Source organism: Mesoplodon mirus (genome assembly GCF_964341445.2).
Source record: "Mesoplodon mirus genome assembly, chromosome: 17".
NCBI lineage: Eukaryota > Metazoa > Chordata > Mammalia > Artiodactyla > Ziphiidae > Mesoplodon > Mesoplodon mirus.
Window position 1 is genome coordinate 13,321,078 of NC_138993.1, and position 19,742 is coordinate 13,340,819.

At 35.1% G+C, this 19,742-nt stretch overlaps 1 protein-coding gene across 1 annotated transcript in view; it reads right to left on the bottom strand.

Moving 5' to 3' along the window:
• Nucleotides 1-19,742, bottom strand: part of TRPC4 (transient receptor potential cation channel subfamily C member 4) — a gene marked incomplete at its 3' end in the record, with an annotated part of 151,892 nt that overhangs the window by 91,818 nt on the left and 40,332 nt on the right. The gene's annotated exons all lie outside the window — the stretch shown is intronic.

The window sequence follows — 19,742 nt, forward strand, 5'->3', positions numbered from 1 at the left end:
AATTAATTAATTTATTTATTTTTGGCTGCTTTGGGTCTTCGTTGCTGCACGTGGGCTTTCTCTAGTTATGGCGAGCGGGGACTACTCTTCGTTTTGGTGCGTGGGCTTCTCATTGCGGTGGCTTCTCTTGTTGTGGAGCACAGGCTCAGTAGTTGTGGTGCACAGGCTTAGTTGCTCCGCGGCATGTGGGATCTTCCCCAACCAGGGCTCGAACCCATGTCCCCTGTATTGGCAGGTGGATTCTTATAACCACTGTGCCACCAGGGAAGTCCCCAGAATTACTTCTTATTTTATATGGGAACTTGATATGTGAAAAAGTAAAATTTCTATTCAATTGGAAATAGTGGTTCATTTATTGAAACAATTTTCTACCCCAAACAAAGAAAATTAGTGTGTATCTCATTTCATAACAATAAATTTGAGATAGAGTAAATATTTAAATGTAAAAACAAAAAGCAACACAAGTTTAGAAAAAGAATTTTAAAAAATAGTTGTATAGCCCAAGGGTTGGGGAGAACTCTTAAAGCAAGATTGGAAACACAGAATATGGAAAACTACATATTTGGTTTTACAGTTCTCAAGTAGAATGACCCAAGATTTTCACAGAAGAAAATCAAAACAAAACGAGTGAACAAACATAACAAAACAGAAACAGAGTCACAGATACCGTAAGTATGAACAAGTGGTTGCCAGAGGCAAGAGGGTCAGGGGTGAGTGAAATTGGTGAGGGAAATTGAGAGGCACGAATATAATATAAGCTACGAAATAAATGAATCACGGGGATGAAATGGACAGCATGGGGAATACAGTCAATAATAATGTAATAGCTTTGTATGGTGACAGATGGTAACTAGACTTATCATGGTCATCATTTTATAATGTTAGAAACATCTGTCACTATGTTGTGAACCAAGAACTAACATAAGGTTGTAGGTCAATTATACTTAAAAACAAACAAACAAAAACCAACAACAAACCTGTGGAAAAGGAGATCAGATTTCTTGTTACCAGAGGTAGGAGTTAGGGGGAGGGAGAGCTAGATTAAGGAAGTGAAAAGGTACAACGTGCCAGTTCCAAGATAAATAAGTACTAGCGGTGTAATGTGTAACATGATAAATATAATTGTCACTGTTGCATGTTATATATGAAAGTTGTTAAGAGAGCAAATCCTAAGAACTGTCATCACAGGGAGGAATCTTTTCTTCTTTTATTTTGTGTCTGTATGAGATGATGGATTATGATCATCATTTCACGATTATGTAAGTCAAATAATTATGCTTAATGTTATCATAAACGTATACGGTGCTGTATGTCAATTTTATCTCAATAAAACTGGAAGGAAATAAAGGTCAGAAACATGAATGATCTTTCTCATGAATAGAGAAAGGAAATATAAAATAATAATGAACTACAATTATTTTGCCAAATTTAAGGAGCTGATGCATCCACATTCATCAAAAACAAGAGGAATGCAAATTATAACAGCCTTGCTGGAAAGTTTCTGGCACTTACATAAATTCTAAGCACCATAGTCTTAGTTAGGAAACCCTTCCTACCGAAAATCAGGCACCTTGAAACTATGTATATATATCATCATTGTTTGTCATGGTAGAAACTTGGGTATCACCTGAATGTTGTTCAAAAGAGAAAGGTTGAACAAATCGTGGAATATCTCTACATGAAATATTATGATGCTATTGAATATTTTAACTTGAATGCATGCTGTATGTATCAATTTGGAGGGTTGCCCCTGAGGTCTCATTTTGTCCCATTGGAGAGTTGTAGCATAGTTATTTACGTAAAGGCTCCTTATTTTAGGTTCTTTAAACATGAGTTAACTTTATATCAGAGACTGTCCTTGGTATTACCTAATTATATCTTAACTACTTTATTTGATAAACAAAGGCCTCTATAATCATGTCCCACCCTGTGTGTTCAAATCTACATTGTACTCCACCCTGACAGGCATCCCATGGCCCAATCATTTCAGTGTCAAACTTTCCTTTCATAGTTTTCTTGCTGACTTCTGCTTATCCCTCCCACTTATCAAATTCTACCAAACCTTCAAGACCCAACTCAAACCTTATGATTTCTATGATGCCCTTTAGTACAATTGAACTGTCATTAACCTGGCATTTTTTTCTTTAAATGGAGGCAGGAGAAAGGGAAGGTGTTGTTATTAGCTTTTTACAAGAAGAGATAAATATCAAGTTTTTGAAAGAGGAGTTTGTAAAAAAAATAAAATAAAATAAAAAGAGGAGTTTGTGGGAAAAGTGAAGAATGAGAGTGCAGATTATACAATTTATGATTCTCTTATCTCCTTTAAGTGCTCTCATACAAACTACTTATAATAACTTTACCCAAGCTTTGGTCAGTGATACATCCAGTATATAAATATAAATAATGTAACATTAATAACTGTTTCTACTTTTTTAAAGTTAATATTCATTTTAAATTACATTGGTTATATATTTTTATGGTAAGCCTATTTCAAGTCTACTTTGAATTAAAAATACCAGCAAATAGATATAGTTTGTATTGATTTGAATAGGTGTAGGACGCACATAGTGAATATACTTCTACAATAACTTGGATAACAGATTTATTTTAGAACTATGAAGCACACTTGAACCAAATGAACAAGGATCTGGCAAAAATCATTTCAACTCGGTGATACACATATGCTTGGAGTCTGATTATAGTGACACAAGTAACAACTAACATGTATGAAGCACTTATCATGTGCCATGCCCCGTGCTAGGAGCTTTTCATGCCACATCTTAGTTAATCTTCAAAATCATTTTTGGAATTAGGTGTTACTGTAATCCTCTTCTGACAACTAGAATAGGCCTTAGAGAAATGCAATAGTTTGCCCATGGTCACACAGAAATCCATGCAGCTTGACTCCTGGGTCTAAATTCTTCATCAATAATCTATATGTCTTGTAAGTAAGGCAGCTGTGAGGTCCTGGAAATAGCTCAGGCATCAAGAGTGAGCATTACATCCTGCCTCAACCATTTTCAGTTGTGTGAGAATGACAAAGCCAGTTAACTTGTCCACATTTCCAGTTTCCCATTTTGAAATCTGGACATTCATTCAAGATATTTCTCCTTGTGGAATAAGAACTGGAGAAATATATATAAAGGCTTCTCAAAGTTAATACACATAGGCCTGCAGTGAAGATTTCATGTTGCAGGGCAACATGATAGCATGTGGTATCTACAAATCACTAAATAACAGGAAGGGACTAGTGTTATGTGACAAGCCTAAGGTTGTTAGGAGAAAGAGCATAAAACAGTCTTGTTCAGTTTTGCCAGATTGATTTGTTTCTCTCACATAAACACAATCCCAATTATAGTGCTTGATTCATCTGAAAAGTAGGACAATTATTTCCTGGTGGGCCAGTTTCGTCAGTGTAGATGTCAAAGCTTGGAACGTGTACTTTTCATGACTGAAAATTTAAACTGTATCTCCTAAAATGGCATAGACTCTGTTGTATACTGCTATAGATATACCATAAATAATAGCTATTAAATATCATTTGCATCTTGGATAAAGAACTGGAGAAATCTATTTTGACTCCTAGGGCGACATCAAACAAATAGCAACTTTAAATCACCACCAGCTTTGGCTAGGTGTTTAATCACTAAAATAATGAGAGGATTGCTATCACTGAATCCCAGATCGTTTAGTTCACAGACATCACTTTTATTTTTAAAACTTTCTCTCTCTTTATATCTGTTACATTGAAGGAGAATCTATTAGATGATATCCAAGTGAAATCTTTTATTGGTAGAGAACATAGCTCAACGGGCCAAGTGTATACTTAATTTTATAAGAATTACACAAATTCTGATTAGAGATTCTAATTTTAGTTTCACTTGACAGTGTTTATCACTGTCCCTTTTTTTGAAAGTCACCAGTCCTTTGACTTCTATAACTGGGTAGTGTATTGACTCAAATCCTGGCTGTCCCACTAATGGTTTGTAGCTTTGGAAACATTATTTAACCCCCTAAACTTCGATTTTCTCATCTATAAAATGGAGATTATTATAGTCTTTACCTCGTAGCATTTTTTTAAGGATTCAAAAAGAAATACAGAATAATAATTAATATGAAAGTGTTTTGTATCAGTACATAATGTTTGATAAAACAAAATCTAGTGTAATTACTGTAATTATCTTCATCACTATCATCATCATTTTCTCTGGTTGCTTTTTCTCAGTCTCACTCACTGGGGACCCTTCTCCTAATCATCCTGTGAACACTGTTTCTTTAGGGATCAGACTTAAGCCCAGTGTTCTTCTCATTCAGCATATATGTACTCCCTGAAGGTTGGCTGTTCTCATGTTAATGATAGTCCGTATGTGTCAATATTTATTCTTCCAGCCTCCAGCTATTCAGTAATACTTTGGGGCACCCATTTTATGCCAGTCACTCTTCAAAGATTGGGGAATACAGCAGTGAACAGAACAGACAAAATCCTCACCTTTATTCTAATTGCATTCTAGAAAGAGAGGGGAGGGAAAGACACAACATGAATGAACAAGTGGATGCATAAATCAATGAATGAAGAAATCTCAAACAGTAAAGGCCATGGAGAAAAGTACAGTGGAGTAAGAGGAAATAAAGAGTGTCAGAGGCAAGGAGAGGCTGCTGCCCTATGTAGGGTGACAGGGAAGTCTTACTGCTATGATGACATTCGAATAGAAGGCTGAGGAAATTTAGAGAGCAAGCTAAGCTTACATCTAAGGGCAGAGCATTCCTGAAAGAGAGAACAGCAAGTGCAAAGATCCTGAAGCATGAGTATGATTAGAGTATTTGGCCAATTTAATGGAAGGACAGTTTTCTAGATTAATGTTTCATGCCATGACTTGCATAAACTTTCTAATTAATTATAATAATATGTAGATTACATTTTGGTTTTATGTAGACAAATTAGCTGAATATGTTTTTTATTTCTTCTAGTCTTTATATCTTTTATTTTTACTTCTTTTTTGGTTATTCAAAATAGAACCTCCAGTAGAGTGTTGTATGGAAGAACAATATTGAGAATCTTTATTTTGTTATTGATAGTAACATGAATGTTTTTAATATTTCACTATTCAGAGTAATATAAGATGTAGGTTTTGGGTAGACTCAAGTTAATGAAAATTTTTTGTCTATTTCATTCTTGGTTTGCTTAGTTGGTTGATTTTTTTTTCTTAACATGCAAGGATAAACATTTTATCAAATGCTTTATTTTTTTGGCATCTAGTGAGATAATCATACATTTCCTTTTCCTTTACCCGTCAAAGTAGTGAATTACATTAATAGATTTTTCTAATAATTGCTTTAGATTTTGCATTTAATTTTTGATGGACCATAATTTTCCTTTCTCACACTGTCCTCTTCTGATTTTGATGCCAAGGCTGTATCAGTTTCATAAAGTTAGAACTGTTTGTGAAAGATTGGAATAATATGTTCCTTGAATGGTAGATCTCACCTGTTTTTCTTCATTGTTATTTAAAAAATATATTTATTTACCTTTTTTAATCAATCATATTTATTTCAAATATTTTCCATGTTTTAGGTTTTATGCAAATTTTTATTATGAAGATTGTTAATGTTATTTTCACCTCAACAAATTTATCAGTCTTTTTTTCCCCTAATATTGCTCTGTGTAGCCCAGACATTTATTCATGAAAATAGGTCACCAATCTTTGAGAATGAAAGCCATGTGTATAGGGTTTTGTATAGGCTAAATATCTGCTTTACTTTTAAGCTGAGACAGTCTTGTCCACATGAAAACCCCTAACCCTTGCTAAAGAGATTTAGTATTTGCATCATATTTAAATTAATTATAATTTTATTTATTTAATCCATATGGAATTCAGTTGTTATTTGATATTTATTTATCCCGTGATAGATTTTAAAACTTTAAAATATTATTGTGATGATTGTGCAATATTTCAATTAAAAATACACTGTAATTTACTTAATCACCTCCATTTTGAATACATGAAAGAGTGGTTAAATATGAATACACTTTTCTTTGGTTTTGCTGAACGTCGCTAAGTTGCTTTTCCAAAAGGATTTAGTTCCAACAAAAATAAAGGGTGCTAGTTTCACTATATAGATGAGGCATAAAATTCAGAAGATTGCATAATTGCCTTATTGTTCTTTGCTGATTTATCAGTCAGCATGAAATAGAATTATTTTTATTAATTTTTGTCTTATGTTTTATGAATTCCTTTCTCAATTTTTGATCTTTATGATTTTATTTTAAACACACAAAGGAACACACACTGTTAAATTATTATAGAGATAATTTTGAAATAAAACAAACCTTTCAGAGGTTAAAAGTCACAGCAAGGGGCTTCCCTGGTGGCACAGTGGTTGAGAGTCCGCCTGCCGATGCAGGGGACACGGGTTCGGGCCCCGGTCCGGGAAGATCCCACATGCCGCGGAGCGGCTGGGCCCGTGAGCCATGGCCGCTGAGCCTGCACGTCCGGAGCCTGTGCTCCGCAATGGGAGAGGCCACAACAGTGAGAGGCCCGCGTAATGCAAAAAAAAAAAAAAAAAACAAAAATAACTCACACCGAGGTAAACCTTCATTTTTTCTGTTTTGTATTTTTCATCATAGATTTGTTTAAACTGTGCTGCACATGATTAATGTAGATTTACATGAATGAATAAAAGTTGATATAATTATGTCAAGTCCTGTGATTTGAGGTTCCAATCAAGGCTCCATGGAGTAAGAGATCTTATCTTATGTTAAATTTAAACAAATATTATCAAGCTTGGCCTGTAATTTTCAAGTGCCCTGAGACTCTTAGGACGATGGGCAATATAGCACTAGATTTTGTCTGCCAAATTGAATGGAGCATGTTTGGCAGGAATGTAGGGACAAATGACCTGAATCCTCACATCTTAATCCACTCTGACTGAAGAACACTCAAAATATGGGGAATGTGGAAGTATAGGAACAAGGTCTCATCAATCCAGTACAGCAAAATTCCATTACATGTTGTTGTTAGTACTTCATTTCTTTAAAACATCTATACTTCAAGTGGAAAACTCACTCTAAGAGCTTTTATCTGTCACAGCACCTATTAAACAGAGAAGATATAAACAGAATTTCATATGGATGCTTTTCTGGCAGTGAGACATGCAGCAGAATTACATCGATAGTGTATCCTAATGGAAAAACATGCTGATCCCAAAGGCCATGAATGAGGAGATGCAAATTGAAAATATGGAACCAGCAGTTGAGGCTAAGAAGATATTAGAGGCTACAAGTTAGTAAGGCTGTGCTGGGTAGTATTCTGAGTGTCTGGCTATTATGAAGTGGGTGTGAGGTTGGATCGGTTACCTTGAAAGGAGCAGAAGAGATAAAGCTGAGTTGTCAGGTGACCTTGGCTCATCCACTAACTATCAGTGTGGCCTCCAGCACATCATTCACCAGCTTCACTTTCAGCGATAACAGCATTGCCTGTTTACCCACAGGATCAAGTCACCTTAATATGATGAAAGAACTTTGACAGAGTTGGAGTGATTCATAAATGTAAGGAGAAAGTACCCTTTACTTTTATGATATTAAAAATGAAAACACAGACAATTATTACAATTGTGGGTTTTATTTTTCTATTAATAATGGGAAACCAAATTTAAGAATACTAAATAAAATTTTAGATTTCATTTATGAACCCTAAAAGAATGGGCCTGTTGAATGGGTGTAAGATTCCTAAATTTTATATCCCTTTCATTAATTACTATAATGGGAACAACTCTGTATTTATGCCTAACATGCCCATATATTTAATAACTTCTTTCTCATTCACTGCCTTTTCCTGTTGTGATGTGCAGGAGCATTACGATCTTTTGTTTTTTTTTTTTTTTGCGGTACACAGGCCTCTCACTGTTGTGGCCTCTCCCGTTGCAGAGCACAGGCTCCGGACGCGCAGGCTCAGCGGCCATGGCTCACGGGCCCAGCCGCTCCGCGGCATGTGGGATCTTCCCAGACCGGGGCCCGAACCCGTGTCCCCTGCATCAGCAGGCGGACTCTCAACCACTGTGCCACCAGGGAAGCCCCGCATTACGATCTTTAAGACAAGCATTAACTTTTTCCTATTACAAAAGCTATATACCCTTATTGCCTAAAGATTTTTAAAATATCAAAAGTACAAAAGGAAAAGCAAAATTCTCCCTAAATCCCACTATCCAGAGATATACATTGTCTTTCTCTCACCCAGATATACATGCTTTCTCTTTCTCTCTCTCTCAATATCTACAAAATTGGTAGTGTGCTTTATATTTTTTTACCAGTTGCAGGCTTTTCTGGAAATACTGCAGTTACTTCAAGGAAGTCTGCATGCTCCACGTGGAACTTTAACTTTTTAAGATGAGGTGAGGCTTCTCAGAACGCAATACTTCACTTACAGTCATAACACAGCATCGTGGTGAAATAGAGGCCCAACTTCAAAAACAATATATTCCCAGAAAATTTTATAATGAAGGTATTAATAATTTTGTTTTCATTCTGAATATGATCTAAATCAGAAGTGCTACCTTCACTAATGTCTATAAGCTCCTTGATGTTTGATTTTATCTTGCCAGATTGTTCTTTGCCTGCTTTATTTTCATGAGTGATGATGGGGTTTTTAATCTGTCATGTTCATCCATCTATTCAGCAAACTGCTACTTAATACCTAGAATGTGTGTAGTATTATATAGCCAGGAGAAGAAAAGAGGACTAAAATTTTATTTGGTGTGAAGAGTAAAATCTGCCTAAGGAATAGGCTGGTATTCATAAGTTTGAGAAGAAAATGAACTACAAAAACCATCACAGTATAACAGGGTGAAAAAGATTTTGTTTTTTAAAGACCCAAAATACAACAACCATGGCTAATTAAAGTTTTTATATTTATATATTAGTAATCACATGAGGGAAAAATTAAAGGTAAAAAGGCTTCATTAAGAAGAATGAAATAATGCCATTTGCAGCAACATGGATGGACTTGGAGATTATCATATTAAGTGAAGTAAGTCAGACAGAGAAAGACAAATATCATATGATACCGCTTATATGCAGAATCTTAAAAAAATGATACAAATGAACTTATTTACAAAACAGAAACAGACTCACAGACTTAGAGAACTTACTTAATGAATACCGGGGTGGGGGGGGAAGGAGGGGGGAGGGATAGTTTGGGAGTTTGGGATTGACATGTACACACTGCTATATTTAAAATAGATAACCAACAAGGACGTACTGTGTAGCACAGGGACCTCTACTCAAAAAGAATTTGAAAAGAATAGATACATGTATTTGTATAACTGAATCACTTTGCTATATACCTGAAACTAACACAACACTGTTAATCAACTATACTCCAATATAAAATAAAAATTTAAAAAAAGAAGAAAAAGAAGAATTAGGAAGTTAACGCAAATGAGAATAACAGTATGATCCATCACTGTCACACAATGTGTTATGTTGGTAAGTATCAAGGAAAGGCAAGGACACAAAAACAGTCTTTCAGGATAAAAACATAGCTCTAAAACTAAGGAGTGCTACGGAAATAACTTGTTTCACAAAACTTCTCTTCTGAGATTGCATAAAAATAACTGAACTAATGCTTGGAAAAATTCGAGGATATGACAGTGTGAAACTAATGAAAAAAGACAGGTGCTAAGTCATGTCAGCCTCATAGCTGGACTTTCTCGGCAAAAGTAAAGTGATAGGCACTTAGTCCTCTGAATGGAATGATGGCTTTCCTCCGTCCACAGATAAGGAAAATATTACCTAGATTTTTGACTGGGGGCTGGGAAATACACATGTGAAGGGAAAGAATCATGTTTTTTTTTTTCTTTCCTCCATTGAGTTTCTTTAGCTGTGAACTTGAATCTTGAGCTACAACAATGAAAGACTTCAGCAATTTACAAGTTCTGTAGCAACCAGCTAAGAGACTTCTTAACTTCCACTTTAGTGTGTCAAAAATATTTACCAGGATAGGTAGAGTGGCAACATGCTACTAGAAGAAGAAAACTTTGGGGATTAATTCCTTATCTCTCATGCCTCAGATAAAATATACAGAAAAAGCTAAGTCCCAGGGAAAATCAAAACAGACTCTGACTACAGCACTAGTTATAGAATGAAAAATGACTTTCCCCAGCTCTTGACTTTTTGGATCAGATTTGTAAAGAATGGAATGTATCAGCATTATAGTGATCCCAAGATATTATTTTTGTCATTTTGCTATAGAATTAAGTAAAGAAGAAATCCAAAGAAGTATATCATGGTGGTTCATAAATTTTTGTTTACTTTTTCTTGGTAATATTTCATCTGAATTAGGTGACCTGTAAAAGATGCATTTGTACCAGGTAAAAATGGATAAATTTCATGGAAACTTGTGATGTTTACGGTGCCTTACAAAACCTCTGCTAATATGGTGGTGTGCAAAACTGTAATCTAATGAAATTAAAGGAAAATAATATAAAGTGGATGACTATTATTTTTGAGTTCATGCCAGATGTTTAAACTAATACTAATGTATTTTAAAAGGCCTCAAATATGCACCAGGTGGCAGTCTTTTCCTTAAGTGTCGTCAAAACAAATGATCTGCTTTACCTCATCTTTATTAAAAGAAATGTGACTTATGGCAGGAGATGTTTTGCTTTTTTTCTCATAATGTTGCATTTAAATGACCTGTCTCTTCTGAACACATACTCCCTAAATTATCCTTAAGGGAACCTGTTTATTCTTCCTTGAGATCATCTCTGATCATCTTCTTTTATCATGATTTTTCTTTTTCTTTCTCTGTATTCAGAATGAAACTACATTGTATCAGATGATTTTCAACATGTTTAGATTATATGTATTTAGACTTCACTGTAGTCTTAGAAGCCTGGTCAATTTCCACTCTCCTAACTTCTCCACATGTCTGAGGTCACAGACAAGTTTCCTGGCTCCATCCAACCTCTCATCTATTCACAATCCTCCTGACCATTATGCAGATATTTGAGATGCCTTGCCTTTGAGATTTCATCACCAGAATTCAGCAAGTTTGCCTCCTGTGGTCTACATCAGTGTATTTGAAATCTAATCACTGACAACTTAAAATCGTGATGCAAATGTCAATATTTAGACATTGATCAAATTAGCATAGTTGGTTCTGAAATGAATGAATGATGATAGTGATAATAATAACAACAACACAAAATCAAATGTAAATACACCAGGCATTCACTTTACATGAAGTATTTCAAATTTCTAATTCTCATCAGAACTGTGAGAAATAGCCATTACCGTTTTCTGTTTTGAGTTAAATAATCACCACTGGGTCACGCAAATAGTGAGGGGTGGAGCTAAGACTTGGATTCCTATCTGTCTGATTCCAAACCTGATTTTTTTCCACCAGGAAACATTTCCTGTTACCCAAAGCTAGACCTTGAAACATTTATTTATATCCGTATGCTTTCCTTGTTCTACAAAATGTTTAAGGCTGGAATTAAAGTAATGTTTATGGTAAATATTTCTATTTGATTCTAGACAAAAAAAAGTGAATTTTAATCTTGGCTCAAGAATGAATAACCTCAGTAATCTTTGGCAAGTTTCCTGAACTTCTCTAAACTTCACTTTCTTCATATCTCTAAGGTAATGGTTCCGGGAGTCTGTGTGTGTGTGGGGGGGGTTGCGTGGGTAGGGAAGCAGGAGGAGGGGGGAATGGGGAGAGGGATGTAGGGTCAGTATGATATCAAACTGCTCTCTGATTTCACAAAGTTAAACTTGATTTTTTGCTTTTAAGTTGAGAGAACAGGCAGTGTAGACTTGGGTTAGGAGAACATGGTATAGTAAAGTAAAAGTCATCCAAAATAGGTGCTAGAACATATGATTTAATGAACACTACCTACAAGTCAAACATTAAGTTTAGGCTGAAAAGCACTAAATAGAATATACTTGAAATGTCTTTCCTAAAGCTGGTAATTTAAGGCTCGACCAAAAGAATCAAAGGCTCCTCAGATGTTATAAAAGATTATGGGCTCTGATACTCTAGGATAAAGTATGCAAGATAAGTATGTTTAGCAACATTTAATATACCAAATAAATTTTTTGTAATTTTAAGCATTTCATTGATAAAGCTAATAGTTATATGTGTGCAAAGCAAATATATTTCATACCGATTCCATTTAGGGTGAAGTATATGCTTTATATATATTATTCTGTACAAAAATTCTTCTAATATGTTAACATATTACACTTTCCCAAATCTACTGAATATTTTTTATACACTTCTACATTACTTCAATCCTCACTTTCTTGTGTTTCAGATATTAAAGCAATAAAAACTTTACTCACTTTATATCTAATTAGAGCAGAAGTAAATATAATAGGTTGAAAGGACATTTTAAGAACAGTTTTGAGACATTCTAATCATAATATGTATTTTTAAATTCCTAATTATATTAACACCTTATCTATTCAATGAATTACAATTGTTGAATGACATCATTTTTCCTTAATGATTAATTTTTAAATTATTACAATTAATGAAGTTCAATTGATACACTGCTTACTAAGACATCAAGTTATTATTTTTAGATTTAATCACAACATTTATAATGGATTGGGGGGGTATTTAATAAAAATGACCCCTGAAAATCTTTTCACCAAAGCTCACATTTGAAAGGCTAGTTTCCATCTCTCTTATTCTAACATAAACTCACTCTTCACACCAGCAGTAACACTTCACAATACATTTGCTTTGAGGAATTTTTAGCCTCTTCAATGCACATATGTATTTTTAATTAAACTGAATTGAATACGTGTAAAATACTCAAATGACCTCAAGGTGGAGGGATTTGCATTTACTGAGCTCTTTTGATGTCAGTCACATGAGTGTGTTAACTATCCAATCTTTAAAACAACTTAGCAAGCAGGGACTCTCATCCCCCTCTTATTTATGAGAAAGTTGAGGCTCAAAAGGCTCAAATAATTTGCCTGAGATTATAAAATAGGATTTATAGCCACATCTTTCTCTCTCGACTCTTTTCACTATATCTCACTCCTTCCCTGCCCACAAACAGAGAATAAGGGCCCTGTCTTGTATTCTCTTATTGTGGCAGGGAAATGCCTCAATGCATGGAGCTCTAATGCTTGAGATTGTTTTTTGTACTTTTTTTCACTTGAGTTTCAAAAGGAGCTAAAAGCTTTTTGCTCTTGTCAGTTCCAAACATATTTAATGATGATGATGATTACTTTTACTTTCATAATAAGTGTGATATGCTGAGAGGAAAGAACATGGTTCAGGAGAATTACTTGTCTATAATTTGCTGGTCTTCAAGAAGAAGAAAATGTCAGTGTGTATTATTTTATGAGTCAGAATGACCTGTTATCTTAATCCACTTCATCATATTAACAGTGTAACATAGTCCGTCTTTTAAAAATTCTTCCATTTAGGGCAGAATTATTCAGATCTCTCATGATTGCCAATTGACTAAAGGCAATCTAGGCTCTATGTTGTAATAGCATTTAACTTCCCTGCTGTGGAATAATAAGACTCAATTGAACTTTTAGACTTTCAAAGTACTTTTAAATAAAAATTTCTTTATATTGATTTCTACTTTACATTATAAAGATCATATTTGGGGATAATTTTCAGCTTTTTCATATTAATGGTGGATTTAGACAATATTATAAGCATCTTTCCTATTGATATTTTACATCCAGATATAAAGAAAGTATAATTGATGATTTATCTAGCTATGTCTCACAATAGGATAAGTATTTTGGGGGGAGAACATTTTTAATACTTTACTATAATTCTCTCCTGCTCTTGCTTTTACTCTCATACTCTCTGAATTTTGATAGTAACCAAGATTATGGTTATTATACATTTATTTAGTTTCACTTACTGCCAATATCCAGGATGTAACAAAAGCAAGTAGAAAGGGGTAACCTCAAGTGTTTAACTACTGAGGAAGCTGAAATGTTTTCATTCTGCAAGGGGCAGCTCTAAAGACTAGAACAGATAGGCTGTCTTAGCATATACGACATTTAATAGGGACCATATGAAGTTCATGGGACTGCAGAAGGTAAATTACTTGTTCTGAAGTCCAGTGAGGAAAATCAGATGAATGTAAGAGATAAAAGTAAACTTCATCTCTGCCCACTAGCCAGGGATATATTTATTAGCACCCATATCAACTAAAAACTGCCCTTTATTTTTAGTCAGCAGGGTATATTTCGATTTGGATATATATTTGCATTAACCTGCTAATGCCAATCTCCTATTTCACCCTTTGATTTCCTGATCACACGATAGGTACTGTTTCTAAAGTCACAAATTTCATTAGAACATATACAGAAATTAGTTTTTAAATCCCCTATGTGCACTGAGATGGAAAGAAAAAGGGTGAACAGTTAAATTCTCCTTTGCTCGCCCTGAACAGGGTTTCTATTTCCAGTAAGTGCATTTTTCAAATGAAAATGAAGTCATGCACTCAAAAAGGTAAATTGCCAGTGCTGAACTTCTTTTCAGTGTATATTGTAGTATTCATATATTTGTTTGTCAATAGGAAGGCAGAGAATATGGCATAAAGCAGTAATAACAGTATATTATGTTATTACATGTCACCTTATAAAACACTTTTACAGAATTTTAACACCACCAGACATTAAGAAGCAAGTAAATTAATTCTATGATTCCAATTAATAGCCAAGAAAACCAAGGCTCAGAATGATTTTCAGAGGCTTGTCCTGTTAGCAAGTGTGGAACAGGACTAGAAGTCAGCATTTCTGTTACTCAACTCTGCTCTTCCCTGGCATTTCATAGCTTCTAATGACTTCTAATGACTTAGTATCTATTGAGCCACTAAATTATAAATGGCATCATAATGTTCAAGACAGAGACACAGCCTAAATATGTACCTCTAGAGGCTCTTTTAAATGTATATAACCCATATCTTAAATTAGCATTATTAACTAATCAGCTAGAGCCAGGCAGTGTGGTGGTTATCTTCTGACTCTTGAGTTCCAGCACTGGTATTTCCTGGTTTTGTGATCTGGGACGTGTCACTTACACCTTTTTGTACTTTCATTTCCCCATCTATAAATGGGGAGAACAAAAGCACCAACCTTCACAGGATAATGTGAAGATTAAATGAGATAATGCAAACAAAATTCATATCACAATTATTGGCATGGTGACAAGCTCAATGAACGTTCATCATTCAGACTATCTCCAGGTTGGTTGCTAGCTATTAATTTATAGATTATTTTGGTTAGGTTAAACCCTAAAGGCCACTGGGTCCATGGTTCCTTGCCCTCTTTTGTAAAATGAAGTGACTGGATTAGATGGTCTCCAAGATTTCCAAGATCCCTCAAAATTTTTAAATCTGGTACTCTTTTTAGCAGAGCTTTCAAACCAAAAATTTCTTCAATTGAAATACTCTAGGATCTTAACTGTTGAGCTGATAAGTAATGTTTAGCAAAGTATTTTTCCCAAAGAAGGGAAAATGTAATAAATATATTAGTGAAGTTGGGAAATTCTCATACATTAAATATCACTTAGTCATTCATATTTAAGCTAATTATTTGAAATCTCCTTAAAGTAAGGTTAGCATGGTAGAGTCCAGCACACCTAACACAAGGTAGACAACTATAGGTATTCTGTAACTGTCAACATCTTCTAAGTCACTGGTTCTTAAAGTGTTGTCTCTAGACCGGAAGCATTAGTATTGAATATCACCTGGGTACTTGTCAGAAACACAAGTTCCAGTGACCCATTCCAGACCTGCTGTATCAGAGACTCTTGGGGTGGGATCGAGCAAACTATGTTTTAACAAGTCCTCCCAGAAATTTTGATGATACTGAAGACTTAGTATACGGTCTGAGTGAAGAGTGAAAAAGAAAGTTCTGTTTCTGCTAAACATTTACCGAAGCAGCTAAAAGTGAAATTGAATCTGGCCTTAGAAGATATCAAAGAGAAAGTCTGCTGGAAATAATTAGAAGTCAAGTAACCAATCAACTGAATGAGAAAAGGGGCTAAGAAGCCACTGTTGGTTATCCCCTGTAGAGAAATAAGGTACTAAGAAGGTTAAAGAAAAGTTTAATAAATCATCAGAGAGTATCAGAGTAATGATTCTAGCAAGAGAGCAGCCCCAGTAAGAATACATAATGTTCCATCTTCCTGCCTAGTGTGGAGAACTACAGGTTCTCCGTGCTGTCTACTACATGAAAGAAATAAAGTATTACTCTTTCTATTTTTTTATAATACAAATGAAAATAAAACACTAAGAACTCAAAACCCTGGTTTATGAAGAAGTACATTAAATAGGGAAGGAAATACTTAATGATCTATGCCCATCTATTTATCTGGCAAAACCTAAATATCTTCATTAGATACTGCACTGAGAAAAGTTTTTAACATACTAGCAATCATATTCACTTAAACAAGATATGATGGAAAGGATAGACAATCAATGTCAGGGTGATAGGAAGACAGGTGATTTTATGTGTTTCAATGTCTTCCCTATCATCTGTATATCAATCCCAGACCCCTTTCTTAAGTCCAAAATTCCTAATTATCTCCTAGACGTTAATGTCAATAAATCGAAAACTGAGTATATCCAAGCAGGTCTCATAAACCCTACTTATAATCTCTATCTCAGTTAATGCAATTAACTTTCCCCAGTTACAAACCTTAAAACATAATATTTTGTATTTACCAAGTCCAGTCAATATAATTTCATAATTACCCAAGGATTTATTTCTCTTTTATCTTTTCCATTGTGATCATCTTTATTCATATTCCCATGATATTTTTCCTGTTTCTCTTCACAACTAGACTCTAGAAAACAGGAATAATGTCTTCTCCCCAGTGCCCGGGCTAAGGCCTGACACAATAAGCATATGCAAATTGTAAGTTGTTCCCTGGTGAATGTACTGGAAGGGTAAACAGATTAATCTGAATTCTCAGTCTCCCATGATTTCAGGAGGCCATCACACATTGCATCTTTTTTCAGGAGAAAGAAATCAATTTGTGACAAATTTGTAAAAGAAGACTGTGTTTCCTGATCCACGTCTGTCACATTTTAAATTCTAAGTAAGTGTTCTAATGATCAGATTTGTATGTGTTTTTATATTAGATCCTCTTCCTTGACTCATCTTAAGACAAGTTATGTTTATCTTGTCCTCTTGGATATTAGTGTTCCCAGGTTTTAACACTCAGCTTCAGTGACCTCAACAAAATTAATGGTAGTGTGTTCCAGGGTCTTTGGGGGAAGCCCATGAGACTGGAAATTAGGCAAAAATAGTAAACACAAAATGGCTTTCAATGATCACAAGAATCATCTAAGGAATTACAATTTATGAGAGAAAAAATTCCTGTCAAGAATTTATTTGTTACCTACCAGACACTGGCTTATGGAAACTGTTATTCCAAACAAGGTTGGCCATACTTAGGAGATGCATTATCTATGTAGATCACAGATAAACAGCCAAGCTCTCATGGGGTTTGTTTGCCTTTCCTCCCCGCAACAAGCCCTGAGGACTTCTTTTATGTGCTATACTGTATACATTTCATGATGTAACAACCTCACTTTTATTGTACAAGATACCAGACACTGGTAGACTGGAGTTGCTCTTTCCAAATTAGAAAGTTCAAACCAAAAGATGCAATGTTTTGTTGATTCTCAGTGCCTTCGCTGAAGAGGAATTCTAGAATGTGCAAATAGAAAAGGAAAATTCTTGGCTTACAACTGATACAAGAGAAATCTTCCAGAAACACATGGCCTCGGATATTTCAGACTCCCGGCAGATTGCAAACCTTTACTGCCTGTTATAAATAATCAGGGTTCAGATCAAGTGCCGCTAAGAAGCCAGGACCCACTTGTCAGACTAGAGTTTAGCTCAGAAGTTGAACATCTTCCAACAAACAATCTCATAATAGCAGATATTTTCTCCAGACACCAAATTACTTTGGCCAGCACAAATGTCATTGACTAAAGAGACATGGAAATGTTTGGTCATTGTTCTCTAGACAATAGAATTAAGAAGGTTATACAGTAATAAACAGGGAAAACACAATCGCAATTTTGTTCTATTGACTTGTTGCAACCTCAAATGATCTAGGCCCACAGTCCCAACACCTGTCTTATGGTTGCCCTTATAGATATGAAGCAACAGGGTGTACGATATAAGATCATTGTTATTAGGAAATGCAAATACTTTAGGGGTATGATTGTGGAAGGAGTTTCAAAATCACGAGGTGCCTGGGAAAGTAGAGCCTGAACTTACACAGATAAAAACACACTCTTACTCATTCCTGTCTATGTGTCCTGTGTTCCTCTAGTGGTGGAAAACTGCGATATAACATAACATATTCCTTCAGGTATTACCATTACCTATCCACCTCTGTCAAGGTTAGTACAAGTTTGAAAGGATACATGAAAGAAGCAAATCCTTCTATCAGGAAAATTTTACCAATATGATGGGAAGGTATCCCAAACAACTGGATATGAGAACAAAAAACTAGTAAAGCAACAAGCAAAGAACTATTGTCATTGCGGAGTGTTGTTTTTATCAAAGTTTGGGCTCAGGTAAGGGAAAGGGGTGCATGGCGGTGAGACATAAGAATGGGCCATAGAACACAAACTTCTGGGGAGACTTTTTCAGGAGACACCCAGCCATGAAGTTCTTCTCCTAATCATGGTGGGGATTCTGATCAAAGTCCTCCAGTAAAGCAAAGATAATAGTAGCTACAGCAGAGCTTGCTTTAAAGGAATGTAACGTCTCTAAGAGTCCATCATTTGCAGAAATTGTTTGTGCCTTATCAAATAGAACAGAAATTGCTAGAGCTGTAATAACACACATTTTTATAAGATTTTACTTTAAAGGACAGATTTGAGCCACTGAAGTACATGCAATGTCTTTGCAATTAGTCAGTGAGACTTGATGCAGGGAAGTGAAGAGTTCAGTGTGAAAGGATAAAGGATCAGAGAGACGATTCAGATACAGGGCAGTAAAAAAGGGAAAGATCTAGACAGACAAGTGGGAAAAATAGAAAATAAGGAAAAAATAGATTCCTTATTCGTTTCTGTCAACGATTTCTCCACTTCCTTAGTGGTAAAAAAAATAGGGAGATAGGAATAAAAAATAGGAATAAAACCACATTGTATTTATAATTGTGTGCCATTTTGGTTTATTTTCTACCCGTGATGTTAAGATACAGCTACATTTTGCCATTAGTAAATTTGACATAGTTAAGCGTACAGTCAGAGTTCAGTTATTTATTAGTAATCTTTTTTTTCCTGCTTATAAACAATTTAAGTCTCAATTTAAAAGAATCTATTGGAGTTTGCTAAAGAACAATATCAGAATTATATGTACAACTCACTTCTGCAATAACATGCAGAATTCCAGAACAGGCAAGCAGGTTAAAAAGGAAACTAGCAAAAGAATTCAGCCTGTCACTGTAGAACGTCAGAAAGTGACGCACGAGAGGAGAAACACCCACACGTACACAGTAGCCCCCTGAAAACATTATTGACCATTAGATAGAAATGTTTCCAATGTATGGGAAGCCACCATAGGCTACTTTGTTTTGCTTTGGTTTTCACTAAAGTCTGATTAGCCAGGGTAGGAGGTGCAGGTGGCGGTGACTTTTGGAGAGTGTAAAATGTGTACTTAGCAGTGGTTTTGTGTCATAATCGTTCTGATTTCAAGGCTAACATTTCTTAAAATTTGGGGAGTATAAGAC